Here is a 26,105-nt window from a genome sequence, read left to right on the forward strand (position 1 = left end):
TGGTCAGGACTTTATTTTAGTCATTTATCTTTAGTTCATCCAAAAAATAACATTATTGAACACAAATGCTGTAGAATTCAAATTTTCTTCCTGAAGAATTTCAGGGCCCTTCTATCTTCTGTGGAAAACATATAAGACATTGATATAAGAGATTCTATTTTATTTTCACGTTGTTGAACTTTGGAATCTCTGAGTCGACAACCTAGGTTCACCCATTCTCCAATTTTTCATTCATACATACAGTACATTACATTCACCTTTGTTTATCAAGATTGCTTCCACCTAATGCCAATGTACTCTTACATGTCATTACTTCTTTATCGTAATAAGAAATCTTATGGTACAAAGTGTAGCATTAACTATTCTTGCAACTCTCCTCATAGGCTTGTATCCTGGTTATGGATGAGTTACATATGTTTTTCAGCAGGATAATGTCCATAAGCAGCTATAAGGATATTACCAAGTTTTCCTGGCTGTTATGATCATAGGAGAACAACGATTTTTTTTGGCCTTCAAGATACTTTGCACAAAGTGCGTCAACTACCTTATTGCTGTATTTATTATTCCTATTTTACAGATATGAGAACTGAGACTTAGCTACCTAGAATTTCCTGATAATGTTTCTCCTATTGAACTAAAAAAAACATTATTAGTGTTTGATAAGGTATCTCTGTAAAAGTACTGACACATTGTAATCTGAAGATTTGTTGACACTCTCCACTATGCAAAATTCTAAAAGGAAATATGCCATAGGTCAACTCTAGCTAGGAATAGAGATATTTACATCTGTCCTTGGCTTTACCTTTGATTGGTTTAGTAGGTGAAGAAAATTTATGTTATGTATGTTTCCAGCAATAGCTTAAAAATATTCATTTATGGGCCCAAGATTCACTGAGTCCAGAAGCAATTGAAGGGATGGTCATGTTTCATTAACATCTGCACTGGTACAATAAAGGGTGGACTTTCATGATGCTTTCTTTGTGTCAAGTGAAACTGTCTGTAGGTTCTAGGAAAACCTAGGAATTCTTAAACTGGCTGATCCAATTACCCCTTTTCCTGTCTCAAATAATGGTACTACACCACAACAATAATGGTATTACACCACAAAAACAAAACAAAACAAAACCGCTAGATCCTGTTATTTAACACAAGCAACTCAGCAGTGACAGTCCCAGACTGAAACCTTCACTCACATACAATTACAATATGTTTCATTAGCCCAAAGGTTAGAACATCTGCCCTAGAACCTACAATATTTTCTGCAATCATCTTAGAATTAGTAGTTGTGCACTGCTTTTGATGAGATGGGCAGCTATGTAAGTTTGATTAATAAATAAAAAGATCACAATAGTGAAAGGGTCCATTTAAAATCAAGTCCCCTGCTTGCTATGGAAATCCAAGTTAAAAGAACCCATAAAGTTTCCAGTTGAGTACATTCAATAAAGGAATCTTGTCTTCTTGTAACTTACATTGATTATTATCAGACATGCACACTAGAATGACCTTCCATAGAACAAGGTCACTAAAGCGTGTTAATGCTCAATCTTTCCCCACTCCCCATCCAGCTTTTTCAGACTGCCATTTTAGGACTTAGTTTCTATATCCTTGCTTATCCTCATTGCTTTCTCTGAACCATTTCAATTTCTTCTTCAGTGTAATGCCCAGATGTAGGTATAGGTGGGTCTGACCATTACAATGGAATAATTTCTTCCCATGATTTGAAATGTATATTTCTTTTGATTTAAGCTAAAAAAAATCGTGCAGACCTGCAACACAATTGATTCTTAGTCCATTGGAATTGGGTGGTCAATTATTTTAAATTAATAATAATACATTTGTAATCCATTACTGTTCCAAGTTCTTTTTTCAAAATGCCATTTCCAAGCCAGTCTTCTTAACACATTCAGTTTGTTGTCGAAATCAAAGGAACAGGGAAATGTGACAGTAGGTCCCAATGAGATGGGCTAATATGGCTTAATCATTTTAGAACACGTGTCCTGAAAATGGTAACAGCAGCTTACGGTACCTAGCTGACCTTAATTGAATCCAAAAAAAGTCTAAGAAGGGCGGATCTGCTTAGTACTTACATGAGAATCCACTGGAAAATATCAGAGCTGTAAGCTAGACTAAGAAGTTTTTTTTTTTTTAAGGAAATCCTAGAATAAGGCAATGACAAGATGCTTTTGTAATTTTGCCATGAAAATTACAGAGATGTGTGCATGAAATTACTGTGAGTCGAGTTTGATTTGATGGAATAATTGCCTTTTTACTGTGGAAAGCAACTCAAATTTGCTTTAATGAAGAGATTTACATGGTGGAGGCTATGCAATTGGTTTCACTGAAGCAAAGAGATAAAGCACATTACCTCAGAAAAGCAAGATAGTTGGCCCCAAACCTCTTTGCACCACTCCTGTCGGAGAAACTTCCTAGCTTTGGAGTCATTCCACATGAGATGAGAGGGTACTAGGCTAATTTGTAATGTGGGATGGCCTATGGAATATGCCAGAACTTTTAGCACTTTTGATGAAGCTGCCCAGCCTGGCAGCACTTTAGCTAGCAGTCCGGAAGAAAAATCCTGTTAGCCTTCTTCTGCTGAAAAAGATTCCTACCAGTCTTTTGCAAGAACAAAAAGCTCTACTGAATGAGGCTGGGAGAGCCTCTGGAGCATATCAGGCTGAAGTAAGCAAGTGGCTCTCCTTTACTACAAGAAAGAAGGAGGCCATATTGCTTTGCAAAACAGTTTTGAGGGTGGCCTCATTCAAACCTTCCCTGAAGCAAGCACATCTTTGAAATTTTTCAAAGCTTTACTTTTATAAATATATCTTTTTCATCCATACTCTCTGGCAAATTCTTACAGAAGACGAAGACCATTTTATGGTGAGATTTAATATTTGTTGTCTAACTGAAAATTATTTAATTACATTTTCCCAGGATCATCAACTTTATTGAGGCAAAAGCCTATTGTTGTCCTTCAACTCTTTCCCTGGTACTAAATCCACTATATTTTCAAAGAGCTGAGTGTGTTAAACATGACCAGAGGCACAGACTGCTTCTGACAAAGATTCATTTATAGAAAGCATATGAAATAGTACAAATCTTAACAATAATCTTTTGAAGAAAGACTGTGATAATGAACTAATGTTTTTCTATATTAGAGATTCTAATACTTTGATAAATAAAAAGAACATTTTAAAATTCTCTCAGACAGCATATTGTGAGCTGAAATCAGTCAATGCATTAAACTTGAGGAAGTAGGAAAACAGAAAACAAAGACAAATAAATCTCAGTGTCTGTAATCATCTACACTCAATTATATTAGATAACATTATTCTTCTCATTCAGAATTTCTACTTATAACCGTACATTCATTGTTCCTCCTATGCTTTTTCAGTTTACCATAACTTTAACAGACTCCCTCAAATGCTAGCCAAATCAATGTTCCTCCAGCTAGTCAGGTAAGCAGCACAAACAAATTAAAATGGATAACCTAATCATAATTTCTGCATTGACCTAGTAATTTTTGATCCTTGAGATATATAATCCTGTCCTGTGCTCTTTCAAGGAAGGGAATGACGTAGCTTAACCTTTACAGGCTTGGTTTGAAGATGAGAGTAGTATGAAGGTGTTGAATCTGTGGCAATAAAAGATTTAAATAAGGAATAACATCTATTACAATAATATAACCTTTCTAAATTAGAGTGTGCAGCTGCCACATTGGGAAGAACAGATTTAAAAGCACTTTAAGCCTTGCAGAATATTTACACTTCAACTTAATGTTAAATTTACTCAGCTCAGCTAAATATGTAACCAACAAGCAATAGTTCCCAAAAAGGCTTGTGAATAGTTAAATGTGTGTGTACCTGATTACATAACTGATATATGTGCATACCGTAGATGTGTTCATCCCTGCTGGGCATTAACCAAAGGTTCATACTGACTTTGAGAATACGGCTAAAAACCTTAGCACTCTCCTAGATAAATTGCACAACAAATGTGGTTATTTTATTCAGCAAAACTAAGTAGAAGCTAGAGGTTTATAGAAAAGACCACCAGCTAAATAATCATTGGCCAAATATTGCTTTGTATCAAAAGTGTGATCAGCAACAGAATAGTCCAAAGTTTAGGAAGTCATGCATAAATACTGCAGATTTGTGATGGTTCCAGACCACCACAATAAAATGAATATTGCAATTTATTCCATTCTACCTCCAGTCCCTGATTCCAGATAATTCTCAACATTCTGTGGGATTAAACATGTTCAACTACTTTCATTTTTCCCCTATGCACATGTTTTCTTTACAATGTTTCTATTCTTCCACAAAGTTTGAGACTGTCCCAAATCTACTTCTAGCTCAGTCTTACTGTGGTTCTATTTTTAACTTAATATAAGATCAAATGACTTATGTCATGATTCCAACAGATGAATCTCTCCAAAAGAACTTTGAGGCATTGTTTTCCTTAAAGAATCTTTTATTTGAGAAACAAAGTATCGGCACTACATAGTTGAAGCCAAAAATTGAACTCCCCTCCCCTGGCACAAAGTAGCAAAGTGCAATTCCCTCCTCCAATTAATAGTCATAAATCACATTCCCCAATTAACTTGAAGCTCGGGCTTTCTCCCCATCTCTCCTGCCCGCCAAATTTCTATCAACTCTGGACCTAATAACCTTGGGTTCCCACGGCTGAGTTATTATTGTTATGACTAGCTGGACTCTCATCCACATTCCCCCTCCCAGCATCAACAAACTCTAAAAGTGATAGAGAAAAGATAGCTACATTTCCATCTGTTGTCAAAACAAGAACATCTGATGTTAGTAGTGTTGACAACTTATTTATAACTAAAATTCAGGCTAATTATTGAGCCAAATATTTAGCCATGGAGTTGGTTTGTATAGTGTGGAAGGTGAAGGGCCTTAGAGAACATGGCACTCATGACTTTGAAATATACTGTAAGATATTTGGGATGAGAAACTGAAGACAGTGTTTAGCATGCTGAAAGTATATATTATTGGATTAAATGGAAGACAGAGTGATATTGCAACAGTTACCCAGCCCACCTGCAAGCTTAGGGGAAAGTGGTCTATACACTCAATAAGATCCAACAGCAAAAACTATTTACACAAAAACCTTTTGCACTGACTGTCCCCAAGAATGACCCCAAAGTCATCTCAGAGGAAATGTGGACAGGATTTACCTTTTGTTGGGAATGGCTTGTCACATTTTGCAAATGGATAGTGTAAGAGGGCTCAGAGTTCAGCTGAGGAAGGAAAATAGCAAAGGAGGCAAGTTACTCTCCTGGGGAAAATCAGAAGTAGGATTTTGCTCACAATGTTAGACCATTTAAAGATAATTTGCAGATTCTTTTTTTTTCCCAAGAAGACTCTCATATGCCATTATAAGAAGTTATAATTTCTCTCTGTGATTAAAAGGTAGCCTTAGAGATCATTACATTGGCTTCATTTCATTAATCACTTAACTTCATCCACATTGATCTCTGCCCTGATCTTAGGAAACTATAAAGATAATGTTGGCTGACGTGGTCTGTTTTTTTTTTTTTGCAGTTTATTAATTGCATGTGTTTCTTCTGTGATATAAGGAAGATCATTGCTCTGCAGCAAAATTGGTGTGTATAGGAAATTTCCAAGTCTGCTTAAGCCAAATGAGCAAGAAGAAGAGCTACAGGAATAAATGGGAATGTGCTGTGGAAAACAAACTATGAAATGAGACAGGACAAGTAGACCTATAAATTTTGTTTATACCTATAGATTATTGATGGTTAAAAATGGGGATCTGCCCTATCCCAGATTTGCCAGTTCATGCAAGTTGAACTGTAAATGGTTTCATGTTTAATAAATTAATGAATTATTTAACAATTTGTTTTATGCAATTTTCCAGAGGACTTTTTCACATGGGCTCTATGGGTTCTAGACAAATGAGAAATGGTTGGGCTTCCATGAAAGATGAAGGAAGGAAGGAAGGAAGGAAGGAAGGAAGGAAGGAAGGAAGGAAGGAAGGAAGGAAGGAAGGAAGGAAGGGAGGGAGGGAGGGAGGGAGGGGGGGGGAGGGAAGGACGGCATGCTCTTTCTATAGAAAGAAAAGCAGCAGAGTTCTTTTACTTTGTATGTCCTTTTTTTAATTTTTTATTCATAATACAATTAAAACAAAAATGGACAAACATGTCATGGACAAACATGACATTCCAGAATGAATTTTCCTAACAGTTTGTTTCTCATGGTACAAAAACTTAATACATCGTTCTTAACCTCTATATAAGCCTCATCCTTCTATACAATACAATTATATATACAATTATATGTACAGTTATATATATCTTTTAATTCTACCATTAACTTGAAGTCCAAGCAATTCTCCTTAATTCATACCAACGGTAAAATTTGTCCCAGATTTCAAAGTATTCGTGTTCTGTCTTGTCTTTCATAATCATTGTAAGCCTGTCCATCTCAGCACATGATAAAATTTTATGCAGGATCTCTTCTTCCGTTGGAGTTCCCTTATTCCTCCAATTTTGAGCAAAAACCAGTCTGGAAGCTGTTAAAATGTGTAACATTAAATAAAGTATGCCTTTGTCATGCTTTTGCGTAGTTAAACCTAATGAAAGAGTTCTGGTTTTGGTTCTACCACTCACTCTAATATTTCTTCCAATTATACTTTAATCCTGTTCCAAAAATCACGAGCTCGCATGCATTCCTACCACATATGATAGTATGTTCCACTTGTCAGATTACATTTCCAACATTTAGGGGAGACATTGGTACACATTTTAGCCAATCTTGTGGGTGGGAGATGCCATCTATAAAACATTTTGTAGAGGTTCTCTTATGGGGGGGAGGGAGAGAGGGAGGGACAGCATGTTCTTTCTATAGAAAGAAAAGCAGCAGAGTTCTTTTAGTTTGTATGTCCTTTTAAAAGATGAATGTGCACACATGGCAAAATCTCATACATTTTCCATTAAGCGGGCGGGGGGGGGAGAAAAGGAATGGGGAAAAAAAGACTGTAAACAAACAAACAGAAAATGAGAAGTGCATTGATTGGAAATTGATGAAGAAGAGATACTCCAGACTCTTATACCCATCTGCTCCAAAGTACATTCCAGTTAACTATGCATAGTGTCATACAATATGACCTTTTCTAAGAGAACACCTAAAATAGGAGATCACATGGCATTATTTTAAATATTGTATATTGTTGTTCCTTATGATTGCCAATTGCACATTTGATTTTTAATTAGTTCATTTTAGTACCAAATGTAATTTATGAAAACCAGCCTGGTTACAGAAAAGGAAAACACAGAGAGGGGGGGGGAGATTTACTAAAGAACTGATTTTGAATTGTGATTTCACAATACACTTTTTATTGTACACAGCCCAAGGTCATATTTGTGAGATGGATGGCTATATAAATCTAAGGAATAAATACATTAACAAATAAATCATTTGGGCATCCCTGGGATTAGGACTGGATGCATATAATAAAGGACCTTCCCTATAAATGAACATTTTTTAGAAATAACAAAAAAACTGGTTTTAAAATTAGCTGAATTTCCTTCTTCCATTTTAACTAAGTTATTTGTCTGGTTTATTTCCTTCAACGTTTCTAGCAATTTACTGCATTTATGTATGTTTATTTATTTAATTTTTATGTCCACCCATCTCAGTCAATCATTCTGTGCAGCTTACAGTTAAAAAAATATTACAATTAAAAATTAAAAAAAAACATTTTAAAACAATAAAATCAGTCTTTTGCTCATCTTTTCCTTCATACCAGTGTGTTCACACCAGCATATTGGTGTGAAAGCATATATCACAAACCAAATAATTCCTTTTCTGTCACCAGCCTGGTTCTCATAAATTACATTTGCTACTAAAAATGAATAACAATAGCAAACAACAATATGTTATTTTGGCTGCAGGGTGTAGTCAAAAGCCAGATTGCAGTCACAACAGCGCAACTGAAGCTCCGCCTGTTTGTACAGGTGTTACAAAGAAAAAACAGGCAGAATTTCAATCATAATATTATGGTCACTATCCTGCCTTTTTTGAACATAATCTAAGGATGTTTCTAGTTACATTTATATAATCCAGTGGTTTCCCAGATTTTGACATTGTTTGTAGAGTCTGATTTTTAATACAAAAAAATCCATGTCAGAATACTTATTATTTAGGGCAATGCATATTTCTCATGAAATTAAGCCTGCAACTGTAAATGCCAAATGTCTTTGTTTTAGGTAACACGCCAGACTTAAACATCATACATTGCTGTCACAAGTATGGCAATAGGGTTGAGATGAGGATACTAGACTGTGCTGTGATTATCCTTTCCTTAGCAGGACAAAAAATAAACTTGATGTAATAAATATTTGGATGTATCAGTCATGCACTAAGTTAGACTGAGCTTATTTGCAATCATGCGGTCATCTTTCCCGCATCTTCTCCAGTTAAAAAAATACTGTTGTTATAAACATCCTCAGTGGCAAGATAATTTGTATACATATATTAAATTATGTCCTCAGTGGCAAAATAATTTGAATACATATATAAATTATGGAAATATACAAATTTAAAGCTGATTTAGCCCTCCCCTTTTAAAGGTTCCTTTCCTTCTCTGTTTAAAAAAAATATGTTTTGATCTTTTACAAAATTCTTTTTTTCTGAGAATATGGCATCATTATGTCTTTATGAATATTCAAATTACAGTATTTTAACAAAGCATGAGTGAGAAGGATCTGTTTTTATTCCTTCAGGACAGTCAATAATACAACCCACCCCCCGTACACTTTTTTCTATATATGCTTATTGGCCAAACTAGTAAACACAAAGCAGTCATAGTAGTTAGAGATGATAGAAAGAGATTTCAAAGAGGGCTTATAGTAGCATACCAGATTTGGGCCGCAAATATCTGAATGAGAGTGAAATGGTAGCAAAGTATTAAAGTTTGCTTTATCTTATTGCTGTCAACCTATGTTCCTCTGAAGCCCAGGTGTCATCTTATGTTCTGTGGCAACCTGAATCTGGCAGTTCTGACTTGGAGACCATCTAGTTCAATTTACTTTTTAAAGCGGGAAGTCCAATATCAGGACTGGCCTTAAAAGATGGCTAACATAGTAGTCTTTGAGGGATTGGGTAGGGTGAAGGATCCAAGATGACGACATACCAGCAACCTCTGGAGTAATCTCCTGGCTTGCAACAGGCTTTTCCACTCCTGGCTTAACCCAATGACCTCAAAATGCCATCCCAGGACAAGAAAAGAATATAGATGAGCCCCAGCAATGTTACTGGAAGCCATCAATCCCACAAGGCCGAAAAACAGATGAGGATAAACTCTTACCTCCCCACTAGAGAGGCAACTAAAAAAAGGGAGTAATGGATCCAACATTCCAGGATCTATTTCACCTTCAAAAACTCTAAGAATGGAGAATCCAATCCCAACACAGGCCATCTTCTCAACTTTCCAAAGATTCTGCCAAAATCATTCCCCAGATAACCTCCCGGAGCAAGCTCTGGTACCCCTCTAACAACTCTATCACTAAACCAGTGGTCTTCAAACTTGGCTCTTTTATGACTTGTGTACTTCAACTCCCTGGCTGAGGAATTCTAGGAGTTGAAGTACACAAGTCATAAAAGGGCCAAGTTTGAAGACCCCTGCACTAAAACTTTGCCAGAAGTTGTTTGCCTGCTGCAGTTTGAAAACGTCTAACAAGGGAGAACAAACCTACTGCTAAATGTTATAATCAAATAGAGCTAATGGGCTTTATTTCATATAACATAAAGATCAATTCAACAGTGATTGGATTATATCTTTCAATTTGCCTCTTCAGGAATGGTAGTTAACAAGAGGAGAAAATGATGTTTATCTTCATGCTGAAAATGTTGTTCTGCCTCAAGTTGCTGTTGAAGGCATCAAGATGGACCATTAAGGCTGAAACCATAAGTTTTCCTTATCTCATAAATTCTTATATTGGCTCTGGGAAGTAACTAGCATAGTGCATGTAGAATATTTATACTTCAAAGTAGATGGTTAATACATATTCCAAATGTAAAGCAGTGTGGTGTGGACTGTGGTAAGTGGGACCGTGGTCATACACAAAAAGATGTTATAATTCTAAGGGTCTGCAGTACCAGTATTTATTGAGAAAGCAATGCTTCTGAGTAACTACCATGTACTATTTGTGTCAAGAACCGCACATCTATGTACAATGCTGCAGTTATAGGAGAAATGGATGGTTTCTCAAGTCCATGTCCACAGAGCTGCATTGCTTGCATTACATTAGAAAAGAGAAGAACTTGTGATATGAAGATGGCAGATCTATTTGGATCTTTTGGGTGATCTTTAATATTAATGCATGCCTGCTAGCACACATTTGCTTTTTGTTAAGTGTCAGAGGGGATGTTAACCCCATAACTGCAGTCTGTTCATCTGACCTGTGTTTCTTGTCACAGATTTGGCTGTGGTTACTGTTGTGTCCTGGGCCTGATGAGGAAACTCATCAGGCCCAGAATTGTTGCAAATGGTCCCAGGCATTCTAAAAGCCGCCCGGGACCAGACAGAGCGGCGCCAGCCTTGTGCTCATGCGCAAGGTGCAAAGAAAGAAGAACTCTTATTGGCTCACTCTGTCCAGGTTTCAAGCCCTATAAAAAGGCCTGCGTGCCTTTTGCTTTTTGCTTGGAGTTGGAGTAGGAGAATAAAGCATTGTTAGTTGTCACCATGTGTCTTCATCATTCGCATGCAAATGAAGGATTTAACACTGGCGACGAAGGTGGGATCCTTTGCAAGCTGAAACAAATGATTTAAGGACTTACCCTGGAAGTCCTAAAGAGGGGAAGACGGCATCTGAATCAGCATCCCAGCCTGCCAGTGTAGCGTCGCTGGAGGGTGAGCTTGGCTAAAGGACCCTTTCCCCAAACAGCAGCTTGCAGAGGAAGCAAGTGGTGAAGATTGTAAACTTTACGATGTCGAAGATTGGCTGCTTGATATCTCCTACCCAGAGAGATGGAATTCCTACGTAGCACAGGTGGAGAACTACTTCAGAGTAAATCAGATTAGATAAGATGGCATGAAGGCAGCAACTTTTTTGTGTGCCTGTGGACAAGAAGCTTTTGACATCAAGAAAATCTGGTGGCCCCTGCACTTCTGGAGGTAGTAACATATGCTGACTTAAAGAAAATGTTGAAGGAACACTTCCAGCCAAAGTTATCCATCATTGCTTGGAGGCACGCATTCGAGCAGAGAGACCAGAGGCCGGGTGAATCTGCTCGGACTTTATTGCGGCCTTAAGGCAAGCAGCCAGATCTTGTGAGTTCAAGGATCTGGAAGAGAGGCTGCGAGAGATTATAACAAAAGATTTTTGCAAAAGAAGATGTTTCCTTCCAAGATGCGTTGTGAGAGGTGGCAGCTGAGGAAGCAGCAGGTGGGGCTGTGAAGGCCTTGTGCCTCACCAGGAATCCTCCAGACACAGCTACCATCCATCAAGAGGACGCTCAAGAAGGATCAGAAGTAGATCCTGAAGAGGAGGTCAACAGACTTCACCAGCCAGCTGAGAGGAGGCAGACAGGACATCCAGTCAAGCCCCAGCATCTCTTCAATGCTTCGGGTGCAGAGGATGCCACAAGCGAGCTGATTGCCGGTTCCGTTCTGCCATTTGCCGGGTGTGTGGCAGGCAAGGCCACATTGCATCCATCTGTTTCGGTTGCCAGAAGGTTCAACCTCAGAAAGAATTGCTTCAGAAAGGTACCAGGGTCCCCAGCCAACACAGGGTGGATTTCTGCGCATCATGCAGGAGCATTCTGAAAACAGGGACACACAAGCCCCTTAAGAAGAAACTTTCTATTAATGTAAGGTTGCAAGGGGTTCCCTTATGGATGGAGTTGGACACTGGGTCCGTTCTTTCCATTATTTCAATTAATACCTTCAAAAGGATTTGCAGCAGTAGTGACTTTCGAGTTAAGCTCAGGCCATCGAATCTAATACTCACTGATTTTCAAAATTCTATGGTGTGTGTTAAGGGGAGGCCACCCTTAAGGTACAGTATAAGGATTTTGAAGGTTCCATAGATGTGGTAGTTGTTCGGGGTGAACGTACAAGTCTTATTGGACTTGATTGGTTCGAGACTCTGGGAATCCAAATAACTGGGCTGCACAGCTTGCAAATGCTGGGCCTTGCAGAGGTTTGCCAGGAGTTTGCAGATGTGTTTAGTTCAGAACTGGGATCCTACAAGGGGCCTCCGATTTCGCTACGGTTAGACTCAACCATCACGCCCATTAGGGTTAAGCCTAGGAGGGTACCTTTTGCCCTCAAGGGTAAGATAGATGCTGAATTGGACAAATTGCTCCAGCAGGGCATTTTAGAACCTGTGGATTCTAGTCCATGGGAAACTCCCATAGTAACACCTCTAAAGGCTAATGGGGAAATACGTATATGTGCAGACTACAAATGTACACTGCATAAGGGGTTGCAACAGCACACTTGTCCAGTCCCTGTTGTAAGCCACATCCTGGCCTCCCTCAAGGGGGGGCACATTTTTGAGAAGCTTGACCTGGCACAGGCTTATCAACGGCTACCTGTTGATGAGGCAGCTGCAGAGGTCCAGACTATTGTAACTCACAGGGGGGGGGCTTCAAGTTCAAGAGACTGCAATTTGGGGTCAATGTAGCCCATGGCATATTCCAAAGTGTCATGGAGAGCACACTTTGAGGTATTCCTGGGGTCTGTCCCTATTTCGATGACATCCTCATTGCTGGGGAGTCATCTCAAAATTTAGCAGAAAGATTAAGGGCTGTCTTGCTTCGTTTTTGAAAGGCAGGCCTTAAGCTAAAGCAGGATAAATGCAAGATAGGAATCACTTCCACTGACTTCTTAAGTTTCAGGATTGATGCCCAAGGCATTCACCCTGCTGAAGCTAAACTACAAGCTACTCAACAGGCCCCAAGCCCCAAGTCCAAGAGTGAGCTGCAAGCCTTCTTGGGGCTCTTAAATTTTTACCATGCATTTCTCCCACACAAAGCTGCAGTGGCAGAGCTGTTACATAGACTCTTAGGCAAGTAGGCTCCTTGGCAGTGGACTAAAGTCCATGACAAGAGTTTCAATGAGGATAAGGCCTTGCTCACTTCTAATGTTGTTTTAGTGCATTTCAATGAGCAACTGCCTGTTTGCATCGCATGGGGTGGGAGCAGTACTCAGCCATCTGAAGGCTGATGGGACACAAGTCCCTGTGGCCTATTATTCAAGAACTCTGTCATCTGCAGAGTGGAATTACGCTCAGATTGACAGAGAAGCCTTGGCCAATAGTGGCTGGCATAAAGAAATTTCATGATTTCTTATATGGCTGCCCTTTCACGGTCTATGCAGATCATAAGCCTCTGTTGGGTTTGTTTACTACTAACAAACAGACACCACATATCATTTCTCCTCATATGCTGAGATGGTCCATTTTCCTGTCAGCATATGACTACACTCTAGTTCACAAAGCTGGAAAAGAAATGGGCTATGCAGATGGCCTAAGTAGATTGCCTTTAACTCAGGTAGAAGCAGACCCTGCTCCTGCCATAAATATTCTTTCCATTCAAGAATTGCCTGAATCTCCCCTCAATGCTAGGGACATGGCTGCTGAAACTGCCACTGATCACACACTTACACACGTGCTGACATGGGTGTTGTCAGGATGGCCGACACGTGTCCAGATGCAACATTTCAAAGTTTTTGGCAAAGGAGACACGCACTGTCTATCTTTTATGGGGTAGCAGGGTAGTCATCCCAGCCTCATTGAGGTCTAGAGTCTTGATCTCTCTGCATGAGGGACATCCTGGGATAGTCAGGATGAAAGCGCTTGCACGCAGCCATCTTTAGTGGCCTGGGCTTGATAAAGCTATTGAGGCTCAGGTGCACGGGTGCCAAGTGTGCCAACAATCATGGCCTGAAATGCCTCAGGCCCCTGTACACAATGGGAGAAGACACACACCCCTTGGTCAAGGGTATATTTAGATTATGCTGGGCCCTTCCAGGGGCAATTCTTCCTTATCCTTGTTGATAGCTATTCCAAGTGGCTAGAGGTTGTTCCTGTTTCCTCCACTACTACTGCCAGGACTATCCAGGTGTTGAGAGGAATTTTTGCATCACACGGACTTTCAGATGTCCTGGTTTCAGATAATGGCCCTCAATTTACCTCTTCTGAGTTCCAGGTTTTTCTTCAGGACAACCTGACCTGGCATGCAATGTCAGCTCCCTTCCACCCTTCCATCAATGGGCAAGCTGAAAGGATGGTGCGCACCACCAAGGATGCACTCAAAAGACTCACGTTTGGTAGCTGGCATCACAGGTTAGCTGACTTTCTTCTTGCACACCGCACCACATCTTGCACGACCACTGGGAAGAGCCCAGCTGAACTCCGCTGGGGTCCCAGACTCATTACTAAATTGGACAGGTTGTACCCAGACCAGGTGGCTTCAGGGTGTTGCAACTGCGGGCACCAAGGAGACTACAATTGGGTGATCCGGTCTGGGCTAGGAACTATGCTCCTGGTCATCTGTGGGTTCCTGCTATCATCTGTAAGATCTCTGGACCTCTATCATACGAAGTGGCCTTGGGAGATGGCCGCATCCTGTGGCGTCACATCAATCAACTGCGCTGGCAGTGTCTCCTGTGGATTCCACCCCTGCCTCTGCTCTCGGGGGAGAGAGGGCCCAGGAACCACATCACACTTCAGGTCAACCTTCTGAGACACAATCTCACTGTTCATGGGAAGTACCGCAGGTCGCTAGGGATTTCCCAGGGGAGGTGCAAGGGCATCCTCAGAGTTCAGCTATTGTGCCGAACAGGGAGTCATGCGTATCTGCAAGAGCTCCAAACAGGAATTCACCTGAGGCGGGGTTTGCCATAGAGGAGGCTCCTGACTCTGGCACCTCAGCGACAGAGGACTGGGAGTATTGGGGCATGCCTGCAATGCAGGTCATATGAGCTGAGGTGGCGCAGCAGTTAGAGTGCAGTACTGCAGGCCACTTTAGCTGACTGTGTTCAGCAGGTCAGCGGTTCAAATCTCACCGGCTCAAGGTTGACTCAGCCTTCCATCCTTCCGAGGTAGGTAAAATGAGGACCCAGATTGTTGGAGGCAATGTAAATATATACATACATTGCTTATTGGTGTACACTGCTTAGAGAATACTTGCACTTAAAAGCGGTATATAAGTCTCATAAATAAATAAATAAATAAATGTCTGAGACTGGTTGCGGGTTCAAGGGATTAAGTTCCCTAGAGCCATCCAGGGTAATTGGGAAATCCTCAGCCAATTCAGAGGGTTGGGGAATTTCAGCTGCTCTCACGGAGCCTGGGGAGAGCTCTGGCAATTCTGCTGGCCCGCCTCACCAGGGGTCACCTGCAAAATTTGTGCATAAAAGTCCTGGTCTAGCAAGCCCAACAGACAGGCCGGTAGGCCAGGCGCCCTTAAGAACAAGTCCTGGTCTGCCTAGCCAGGCAGGTGAGCTGACAGGCCAGGCACCCTCCCTAACCTTGCATAGGTCACAACGGGCTAAGGCCCCTCCTAAGCATCTAGGTGAATATGTGAGGTTCTTGTCAGTACAAGGGACCTTACAGGTCTAGGTTGAGCAGATGGGACCTATGTGGGGTAGAAGATAGACACACAAAGTCCACATTAGAGAGTGGGTTGGTTAGCTAATTCTATTAGTTATAAGAAGGGTGTCTGCGTGTGAGCAGACTATTATTTTCTTTTAATTTATTTTATTATTATTGTAAAGAAAATTGGAATTGTTTGTGTTCTATCCAGGTGGGAGGGGTGTTGTGTCCTGGGCCTGATGAGGAAACTCAGCAGGCCCAGAACTGTTGCAAATGGTCCCAGGCATTCTAAAAGCTGCCCGGGACCAAACAGAATGGCACCAGCCTTGTGCGCATGCGCAAGGCGTGAAGAAAGAAGAACTCTTATTGGTTCACTCTGTCCGGGTTTCAAGCCCTATAAAAAGGTCTGCGTGCCTTTTGCTTTTTGCTTGGAGTTGGAGTAGGAGAATAAAGCATTGGTAGTTGTCACCATGTGTCTTCATCATTCGCACGCGAACAAAGGATTTAACAGTTACTACAATCTTTCTCTTCTTTTCAGTCACTCATCTGGATCCCTTTTAGAGTTTTGAAACTTCTCCAGTAACTTGTTTTACTTTGCTCTGGTTTGGAAGCAGCTAGAGCTATTCAGTTCATGACTGATTTTTAAATAATAGTTTGCATCATGTTGTCACTTTCTGGTATTTTTCCTTTGGCAGGAAAATAAAATATGGAAAGGATGATGTCAGTAAAGTTTGTGAAGTATCTCAAATTCTGTTTTCCTCAAAAGAACAATGGTGTGAAGGAAGCAATGATTCTTTAATTTTTCATTACATTGAGCAAGGAAGAAAGAGATGTTAGGGGAAGCTGTCCATAACAACTCTCTGCTACTCCTCAAAACACTGTTGCTGCTAATCTCCTCCTCCTCCCGTTCCCCCTCCTCTCCAAACCATCACTGTTCTATTCTTAGTTGTGCCAGGTGGATTTAAAGAATACATATGCAGATAATTAAGTAGTTAGTCCTGGATAGCAAATGGAGCTATGATAGATCTATTGTTGTTGTTAACTGCGAAGTCGTGTCCGACCCATCACGACCCCATGGACAACGTTCCTCCAGGCCTTCCTGTCCTCCATCATCTTCTGGAGTCCATTTAAGTTCACACCTACTGCTTCAGTGACTCCATCCAGCCATCTCATTCTCTGTCGTCCCCTTCTCCTATTGCCCTCAATCTTTCCCAGTATTAGGCCCTTCTCCAGTGAGTCCTTCCTTCTCATTAGGTGATCAAAGTACTTGAGTTTCAACTTCAGGATCTGGCCTTCTAAAGAGCAATCAGGGTTGATCTCCTCTAGGACTGACTGGTTGATCGCCTTGCAGTCCAGGGGACTCGCAGGAGTCTTCTCCAGCACCATAGTTCAAAGGCCTCAATTCTTTGGCGCTCAGCCTTTCTTATGGTCCAATTTTCACAGCCATACATTGCAACTGGGAAAACCATGGCTGGACTATACACACTTTTGTTGGCAGGGTGATTACCTCAACCCTAATGAAAAGTGGAGACAGAAGAGATGAGGTTCCAAAATATTCTGAATGCTGATATCACTTCCAGCCATTTTCATCACAGCAGACTACAGCTGCTCTATGCAAGAAACATGACTGTGCAAAGTAGCATAACTGAAAAAAATGCCATGAAAGAATCTTCAAACTTAGCAGGTTGCTCAGTTTGCACAATTGCACAAGGACCATGAATAAAACACTTGGACTTGAACCCAAAACTGTATGTTCATCAAGCATTGTCTGTATCAGAAGTCCTTAAATGTTTCAAGATCATGGGACAATGTGGAAAATGTAAGAAAATGTTTTTTCTTCTTATGGAAACAAAGGAATGCCAGATTAAGGCATGTGTTGTGACATCACACATAAGTATAGAAAGGTGAGATGTTTATGTTGCAAAGCCGAAGTTTAAAAGATATTGTTTAGGTCAGGGGTCCCCAATCTATGGTCTGCAGTCTGATCCGGTCCAGTACTGGGCTGTGGCCTGTTGGCCACCAGGCCATGGGAATAGCTGGCAAGCCCCCTCATATGCGGTGTGTGCTAGCATCGCCACCAGCATCACGCGGGCCTAGTGGCTTGTTTGTGCATGCGCGTGTGTGCCAGCAGCCCGTATACACATGTGCATGGGTGCCAGCTCCCTGCCATGGGTGCATGTGGCTTTTTTGTGCATGCATGCATGCATTAGCGCCACTGCCGTGTGCATGCCTGTTTGTGCATGCACACACGTGGGCCATGCATGCACACATTTCCCTGCTCCTCCCTTTCCTTCCCGGTCACCAAGCTGGGAAGGTTGGGGAAGTCTGGCTTTGGTGTTAAAAATCAATTTCTTTAGGCCATTGTTCTCCACTGTTTTCTGCATCATCAATTTTTTACCCATTTAAAGTCCCGAGTTGTGCTGTATTGCACAATGTTTGCAGGATGAAGCCAATGCATAGAACAAACCAAGTGTCATGGTTCTGACTAATAAAACACTTCAAAGCACAGAACAGAATAGAGAACAGAATGAACAGAATGGAGGAATATTGCTGACTTAATAGGATGCAATGACCCCATCACCGTTAGTTCTTGATACACTGATTGAATTGTTATGAAAGGAAATCATATTTCCACTAGAGTAAGTTAATTTACAAATCTATTATTTTTTTCAAACCTACTGGAAAAAATCATTAAAGTCATATTACATCAACACCATATTTCACTTGGAATTTTCCAGAATTTTCAATGACATTTTGTGTGCAATGCATGTTTGCTCTGGAATAACTCCCATGGAATCCAGCAATTTTATTATTACACATAAAGAAGAAATTCCACAGTATGAAACTGAAGCTGCTTTATGTATACTAGGTATTTAGAACAGGCTTCATGATCAATGTTCCTGTTTCACAGCATTCTTGCAATTACTTCAGTTTCTTTGGAGTTGACATGATTGATCTCCAGAAAGGAATTATTTTGTTTAGGAATAATGACAACTATTTGTAATATTTAATGATCACAAATATTGTCCCATCATGATCACAAGTAACAGCCACAGAAAGAGGAATGTAATATAGATGAGCCATTATGTACTAAACATATTCATTGCTGGGAGGGGGGCAATATGTTTGAATGGGCTACCTTTGGATATATAATGATCCTTTGAGATTCAGAATGCATCTTCCCTGGTGAAGAAGACTCCAATAAGAGAAGCACTTCTATCATATCACCTCTAGGTCTTCTTTTCATTAAACTAGACATATCCAATTTGTGCAACTGTTCTTCATATGTTTTATCTTCCAGTCCCCTAATCATATCTGTTGCTCTTCTCTGCACTCTTTCTAAAGTCTCAACATCTTTTGTACAGTATATCATAGTGACCAAAACTGGATGCAAAATTCCAAATGTGGTCTTACCAAGACATTATAAAGTGAGAATAGCACTTCTTATGATCTTGATTCTGTCTCTCTTTTAATATAGCCTAGGACAGCATTGGCTTTTTTGGCATCTACAGCACACTGCTGGTTCGTACTTAAGTGATTGTCCACTAGGATTCCAAGATCTCTCTTGTAGTTACTATTACTGTATTATGCCAGGTAGCTTAATTCCTTAATTCCAGATACTTAATTCCTTAAGCATCACTCACCCCATACCCTGAAAATATGCTGGAGAGCTTTCAAAAAACAAATCATGAGTTTAAGTGAAGTGAAGATTAAGTGGGATTTTAAGCATCCCAAAGATGGGAAGGGATAGTATATGCCCTTCTTATTAGAAATTTCTGCATTAGAAATTTCTAATATCATAATAGGAAAATGCATGTGAGTAAGGAAGCCTATTTATAATGTTCAGAACATATTTAATCTGTTTATTATCCATGTCTAATTATACCCATAAATGCAGTATCAGTTCTAAACTGACAAATGGGAAATTTGTCTACCAAGATGCTTGTCACTCTTAGGTCATGAATTAACGATGGAGTTCAATTTTGGGCAATATTCGACCAATGTCAAAGAGTCTACATTCCCAACAATATCAGCTTTTACTTTTCATGGACAGGAAAAAGTCACCAAAAATTACCAATCCCATATCATTATTCTAAGTACTTGGATGTGATTGGCAGGTTGACCGACACCCAACGTTGCCCAAATCATCTGATTTCTCAACACTTATTATGGATATGGAAAACTTACAATTAAATACCTATGAGTGTTTTTCTATCAAGGTGTGTCATTAATAATGCTACAACTCTTCCATCTTGGTGTTAAGTGACTGAAAAAGCCTGGACTGGTCTTCTAAAATCAATGATAGGTTGAATAGTGAAACTTAAATCAGAAGAGACACAGTCAAAGAGGGTCCAGATTCAGTAAAAGAGTCAATAAAAGTCAGATTCAGACAAAATTGGCTTCCCCTGGCAAATCAGATTCATGATTTGTTGTTAGATGCCTTGGAACATTTTTGCTTGATTTGGTGCTTCAAATTAATCAGCTAATGAAAAATAAGGATCTTTATGTAGCATGAATTACTTGTAGCATGAATAGGGAATATTCCTTATTATTATTATTATCATCATCATCCTCATCATCATCACTATATCATCATCATCATCATCATCATCATACTTTTACATTTTGAAGGGTTTCATAATTTTTATGATTTTTGTAAAAATCTTATTGAAAATATTACATAGAATGATGGGATATTGATGATGATAAATAATCTCATCTATTATAGCTTATATATGCAGGTGGCCATAGTAGATGAGGCATATCAATATGCAAACCAACTTAGCCTGTTTTTCATATCATTATTTCTGAGGTATATAGTTGTGGCATTACAGTATATTCTATAAGCAAAATACTGTAAGCAAAGATTCCACAAAAATTGGTTTAATTGAAATTCATAGAGTGATTGTGATCAAGAAAAAGAATTTTTTAGTGTAAATATGTTGCAGAGTAGAACTTTTATTTTCTTGCATTCTTGCATATTAACAACATCAACACACATCTACTGTAATATGTTCATTTCCTGCAGATTGTCATAGGCACATTCTTTGCAACAGGAGACATTCAAGTCTAGTGATCTGAACTGTGGCCTTTGGAACTGGCGTTTCATATCTTACCAACATTTTGTCATAAAAAATCATTTCGGGTCCGCAACATTGACCTGCTACCATGAACAGAATGCTGACAGAGAATGTCATTCTTAGATTTAATCAGCTTGTACTTTTGGCACCTATTCCATGATGTGCCTAAGCATGCAATAAACAATATTATCAAAAGCTAAAGACTGGCTCATTCACTGGGGAAAAGGGAAGGGAATATTACCTTTGCTTCCTGAACACTTCATGCATTTTATTGTTAATTTTTAAAACACATCAGTGCTAAAATACAGTCGTAAACTTGTGATTCTCCAGAACTACAGTATGTCCATTTTCATAATGAAGAACGTTTAGAATTGTTTTGTGGTAGACCAAGGGCCATAACAGTAAGCAGAGTAAGTGATACCATTGTGTCAAACAAATGGCCATGGTTGAGATTTCTTCTCATTTGGGGGAGCAGTATGGTGAGATTCTTTGGACCTTTAAGTTTAACTTACCTATTTTGATTGGTTGGTTCAAAGTTACTACAGAACATCATTGCTTGAGAGTTGGGCTATCATTTTTCAGTTGCAAAAATCCAGGTAAATCACAAGATGGTAGCAAATAGATGCCAAAAGTCTATCTGCTGCCACCTAGTGGTCAACTGGAGTTTTGCAGTTCAGGTAGGATAGTCTTGCTTGAGAAGCCATTTGAACCCAACTTCCCCCAGTCATAAAATCAACTATAACTTTAACTACTGCTTCCTAGTGGATAACCAGTTTTTTTGCAACTTGGATGGTTGTCTATGAATTGTTATATTTTTCCATTCTATAAGGAATTAGAATCAGCAACAAAATCAGTAGCAAACAGAATGGATACAGCACTTAAAGCCAGTATCAGTTCTGGCTGGTATTGACTCCCTGGAAGAAAAGTTTGAGAAGGAGACTTTTTTCTTGTTATCTTTTTTAAAGTCTGATCATATGCATATGAATCAATCTATCCCTTTCATTTCAACATAAGAACTCACAAAATGCATGTCCTCCGGGTATAAATACCTAGTTGCCTTACTTTGGAACAAAAAATCCAAAAAATCAACAATAGAATTGCTTATTAGTCAAGCCAGGAGAAAAAGTGGTCTGGGTAGGAAACAGATGGACATTAATGAAAGAAGATATTGAGGAAGTAAAAGAATTATAACCAACTCAGTTTAAAATATTTAAATTCTATTTATCATATGGCTGCTATATCTGAGCTGCAGAAAACTGGATCTAACAGTTGGCTGGATTTTTGCAATCCAAATCTGATCACTGCAGCTATTTGCTACCTTTAAGTCTTAGAAAGGCAGGTAACATATGGGTATTTAGTCAGTCAGTCAATAATGAATCCAGTCCATACAATTAGGTGATGTTTTGGAGATCAGAGAGCAAAGAGAACCTGAGGTACTAGCTTCATTCTCCAACAATCTTCTGCCCTAAAAATGATTTAGAGATTCTCATTACTTCTTTTACTACATTTTTTTTACTGATTATTGAGTAGTGATTACTATATTAAATAACAGCAGCACCAATAAATTTTGATCTGAAAATTCTCCATCCCCCCCCCCATCCATCTTTCCAGACTTAGTAAATAAGAAGCTGTTTTCAGTTGCATCAACACTTAGATCAGGGGTCTTCAACCTTGGCACCCTGGCTGAGGAATTATGGGAGTTGAAGTCCACAAGTCATAAAAGGACCAAGTTTGAAGATCCCTGAGTTAGATGGTTTGCTTCATTAAGAGAATCAATTTGACTAGATTCCCCCTTTTGCTTTTTAGAGGTGGGACCTCAGCATCTTCTCAAGCAAGGCAAGCCAGGTGGCAGATCTAGGCAGCTGTGTTCTGCCAGCCTTTTAATGGCATACTAAGAGGGAGAAGATGATGGCTCCAATGTGAGAAAAGCATCAACACAGTAGAATCCAATCAGAAAGTTTGAAAAGAGTCCTATGTGGTACTATGCAACTATCTTTGCAAACAGGCTGAATAAATATATATATAAAAACCTTCTTGGGTTATACTATATATGTTTACTCAGAAAAAAATCCCATTGTATTTAAACAATTTTACTCACAGATAAGAGGATACAGAATTGCAGGAAAAGTGACTTAAAATAGGCTGTGTGATTTGGTGTGCACCAGTGATTTAAGTAATAGATGCAACCCAGAGTAAATCTGGCTGTACTTGAAATAGATAAATAGTTGCAACAGAAACGATCCCATTACAAGGCACAAGCTTTCTGTTAGGCACTTTATTTTTAAAGCTGTGCTGTAAACTAAAATAAATTCACATTTATTCATTCATTTAAACATTGTCCATGTCTAAGAACATCTGTGCATGCATGATCTTAAAAATATTTTAAAAGTGTTTTAAGCCAGAAGTCCACTTTTTTTTTCCTGACCAGAGTTATCATTTCACCAACCTGTCTAATGAAACTGCTAAAATTGCATCAGCTTGCCTAAAACACAGAGCTTTTATTCAAGAATCCCAATTCTCACAGGATTTTGTCATTGTCAGATAAAGTTCTTGCAATCTCTGGAATATGTCAGAGCATCCTAACATTTTACTACTTCAGGAATTGTTGACATTTTTTAAAAAAAGAGTGTTCACATAATGCTTTTGATAATGCTTTTTGGGCAGGCCAAATGAGTCCTGCCATCCAGAAGCTCCATAGTTATTGATCCTGCAGTAAGTGGCCAGAGCCCATTTGACAGAAGGAATAACCTATTTCTATCCAGATAAGATCAGAATCGGGCCCTGGCCAAAGCTGGTAGATCTTTGCCGGCAACCAAAGTACATAAACCGGGGAGAAGATGATGATTTCTCTTTGGCAGTTGCCTTGTTCTGGCTGCCAGCCAGTTGCAGTGAGCCCAGTAAGAATGAGCTAATTTTTCAGTGGGCTGAACCAGAAGTGCAATTGGATAGGTGCCTCAGCATAAAATGCGGCCTTCATTTTTTCAATGGCTCACCCTTTGCGATTGCTTATCGTACCAAACTTCTCACAGGTATTTGAGTTGTTTGCTGGCAGCAACCCCAGTTGTGAAGTAAGGGACCTTCTTCCCCCCTTCCTTGGCCTGCCGCCAGTCATCTTGTGGTGCTGTTTCAGCACAAGAGGCAGATCAGCTGCCAGCAATGGATTAACCCATCAGGGAGTGTGCTGGGTGGCAGCTCTGCCTTTGGCTCTGCAGGGTCACAGAGGGAAGCAGGCTGTGGCAGTTACACAGGCCCCTTCCGCAAGACCTCCCACCACGCTGCTTTGCCACTTAATGAGCAAACCAATTTGTGAGTCACTGTTTATTCGCAAGGGGAACAAAGTGAGAAACTTGACAAACTGGGTTGCAGTTGCTTCTTCTTTTCATATCCACCGACTGCTCGTTCTGGGCATTTGGGGCAATTTGGAAAGCATGACAACATTGCAAAAGCTCGCATTGCAGATCTTCCAGTTTACAGAGAGCAGGAGAAAGAGCAACTGTGAGAATGCACCCCCTTTGCAAAGAGTAGCATGAAGCGAGTGTCACCGTTCTGCACAACAAGCAAACTGATGGCAACAGCTGAAGTTCAAAGCCCAGCAGTGACACACATTGTATTATGAAATCTGGGTGGGTGAAGGCCAAGCTCGGAACTGAAATAAAAAGCCTCTGAGGCAACATTGCTATCAGAGCAGCTTACATTGCGTGGCATAATTACTGGCTTTATTTTCAAGCTGTTTTTATTTGAGCTGAATAAAGTTCTATTTTATTGTTGAACTAAATAAAATTGACTGGTGTGGGAAAGGGCCTTGGATGAAAAATGATATTTAGATGCTTTGGCTCTCTTCTCCATTTTCTGTTCACTTCAACATTCATGTTGCAACTTTAAAAATCAATACTGGCATTAATGTGTTAGTAGATCTAAATAGGTATGAGGGAAAAGAGGTATCTATCTATCTATCTATCTATCTAGCTAGCTAGCTAGCTAGCTAGCTGATTTAACAATGCAGATAAAAGGGCCAGGGCTTCAATACCTTTGGTTGCAGATATAATGAAGCAACCATAATAAAGCAATAAAGGAGAACTAATTCCTTTAAAGATGCTCTTCCTTCTCTCCTGAGATGCAAAAGGATATAACTGTGCTGCAGTTTTGAGGTGAAATTATTCTTGCATTGTCCTCTTATTTGGGCAAATTCATAGAAAAAAAGAGTTAGAAGAACTAGTGAGTTCAGTAACCCATCTCTTTATGCACACATCAAAGAATATCTCTAAACAGGAATGGAATCCACAGAGGGATGTTCCAGAGGTATGAAGCGGTATAAATGACTCACTGATCCGTTAACACTTCCGCTTATAATGACTCCTGCATCTAACAAGCAGTGACATGATCCTTTTCCATCCCAGGAAGGTTGAATCCCTTGGTCTATTTTGCTGTTGTTTATGACACACACTGTGCGAGAGAGAGAGAGAGAGAGAGAGAGAGAGAGAGAGAGAGAGAGAGAGAGAGAGAGAGAGAGAGAGAGAGAGAGAGAGAGAGAGAGAGAGAGATACAAAGAAAGGGAGGGAGAGACAGCCTAAACAGGAGTTGGTTAATTTGACTTTGAAAAATATCATGGTAAATAATGCGAGTAAACTGCTGAGTTTAGTAGGATTCCATTCCAGTGAAGAGTTTGTTAAAAATCTGATCTTGGCACTGTAACTCAAGCCAATTAACTCTATATTATTGATCTGGTGGGAAGGACTGAAATATTTTTCAAGCCACTGATTATTATGGAAGCACTTGCATTGATCTGAACATTTTCTTTATTCGTGTTGTCATGATCTAATTATTGGATCATGACAACACCATTCAAGACAAATGTTTAATACATTTTAATATAAACTATGGTTGACAGTAATTAAGCTTATATAAAAAGGAGGCTGCAGGTATATCTCCACTACCTCTCCCTCCCCCCCCCAAAAAATTAAAACAGACCTGCAATAACATCATAGGATAGATCATCAGCAAATATGGACTACAGGTCATCACCCAATTACATAAATTTACAAATGAGTGAACAACATATGAATCTCAATTTTGCTCTGAAATATGTCATTCAAAAACTTGGCAAATATCTGTATTTGCAAGAATCCAAATAACCATCAGATTGCATTAAAAAGAATCAGGAACTTTTAAACTGGCAGTACAAATATTCAAACAAGTGACTTGAAATGGATAGCTAGTTTCCTACTGAAATATGGAAGGAAACTAAGCAATCTGGTTTTTAACCAGATCATTTATTTATTAGATTTTTATCCTGCCTTTATTACTTTACAAGTAACTCAAGGCAGCTAAGATACCTAATACTCCTTCCTTCTCATTTCCCCCCCCCAAACAACAAACCTGTGAGTTGGGTTGGGTTGAGAGAAAATAACTAGCCCAAAGTCACCCAACAGATTTTTCTACCTAAG

General features: G+C 39.6%; 1 long non-coding RNA gene across 1 annotated transcript in view; it reads left to right on the plus strand.

Annotated features, from left to right (window-relative positions):
• The window catches only part of LOC120299159, a 118,300-nt gene that overhangs the window by 42,813 nt on the left and 49,382 nt on the right, over window positions 1–26,105 (plus strand). The gene's annotated exons all lie outside the window — the stretch shown is intronic.

The sequence above is a fragment of the Crotalus tigris genome, unplaced genomic scaffold (assembly GCF_016545835.1).
Source record: "Crotalus tigris isolate CLP2741 ecotype Arizona unplaced genomic scaffold, ASM1654583v1 scf7180000017611.44802233496:7321179, whole genome shotgun sequence".
Taxonomy (NCBI): domain Eukaryota; kingdom Metazoa; phylum Chordata; class Lepidosauria; order Squamata; family Viperidae; genus Crotalus; species Crotalus tigris.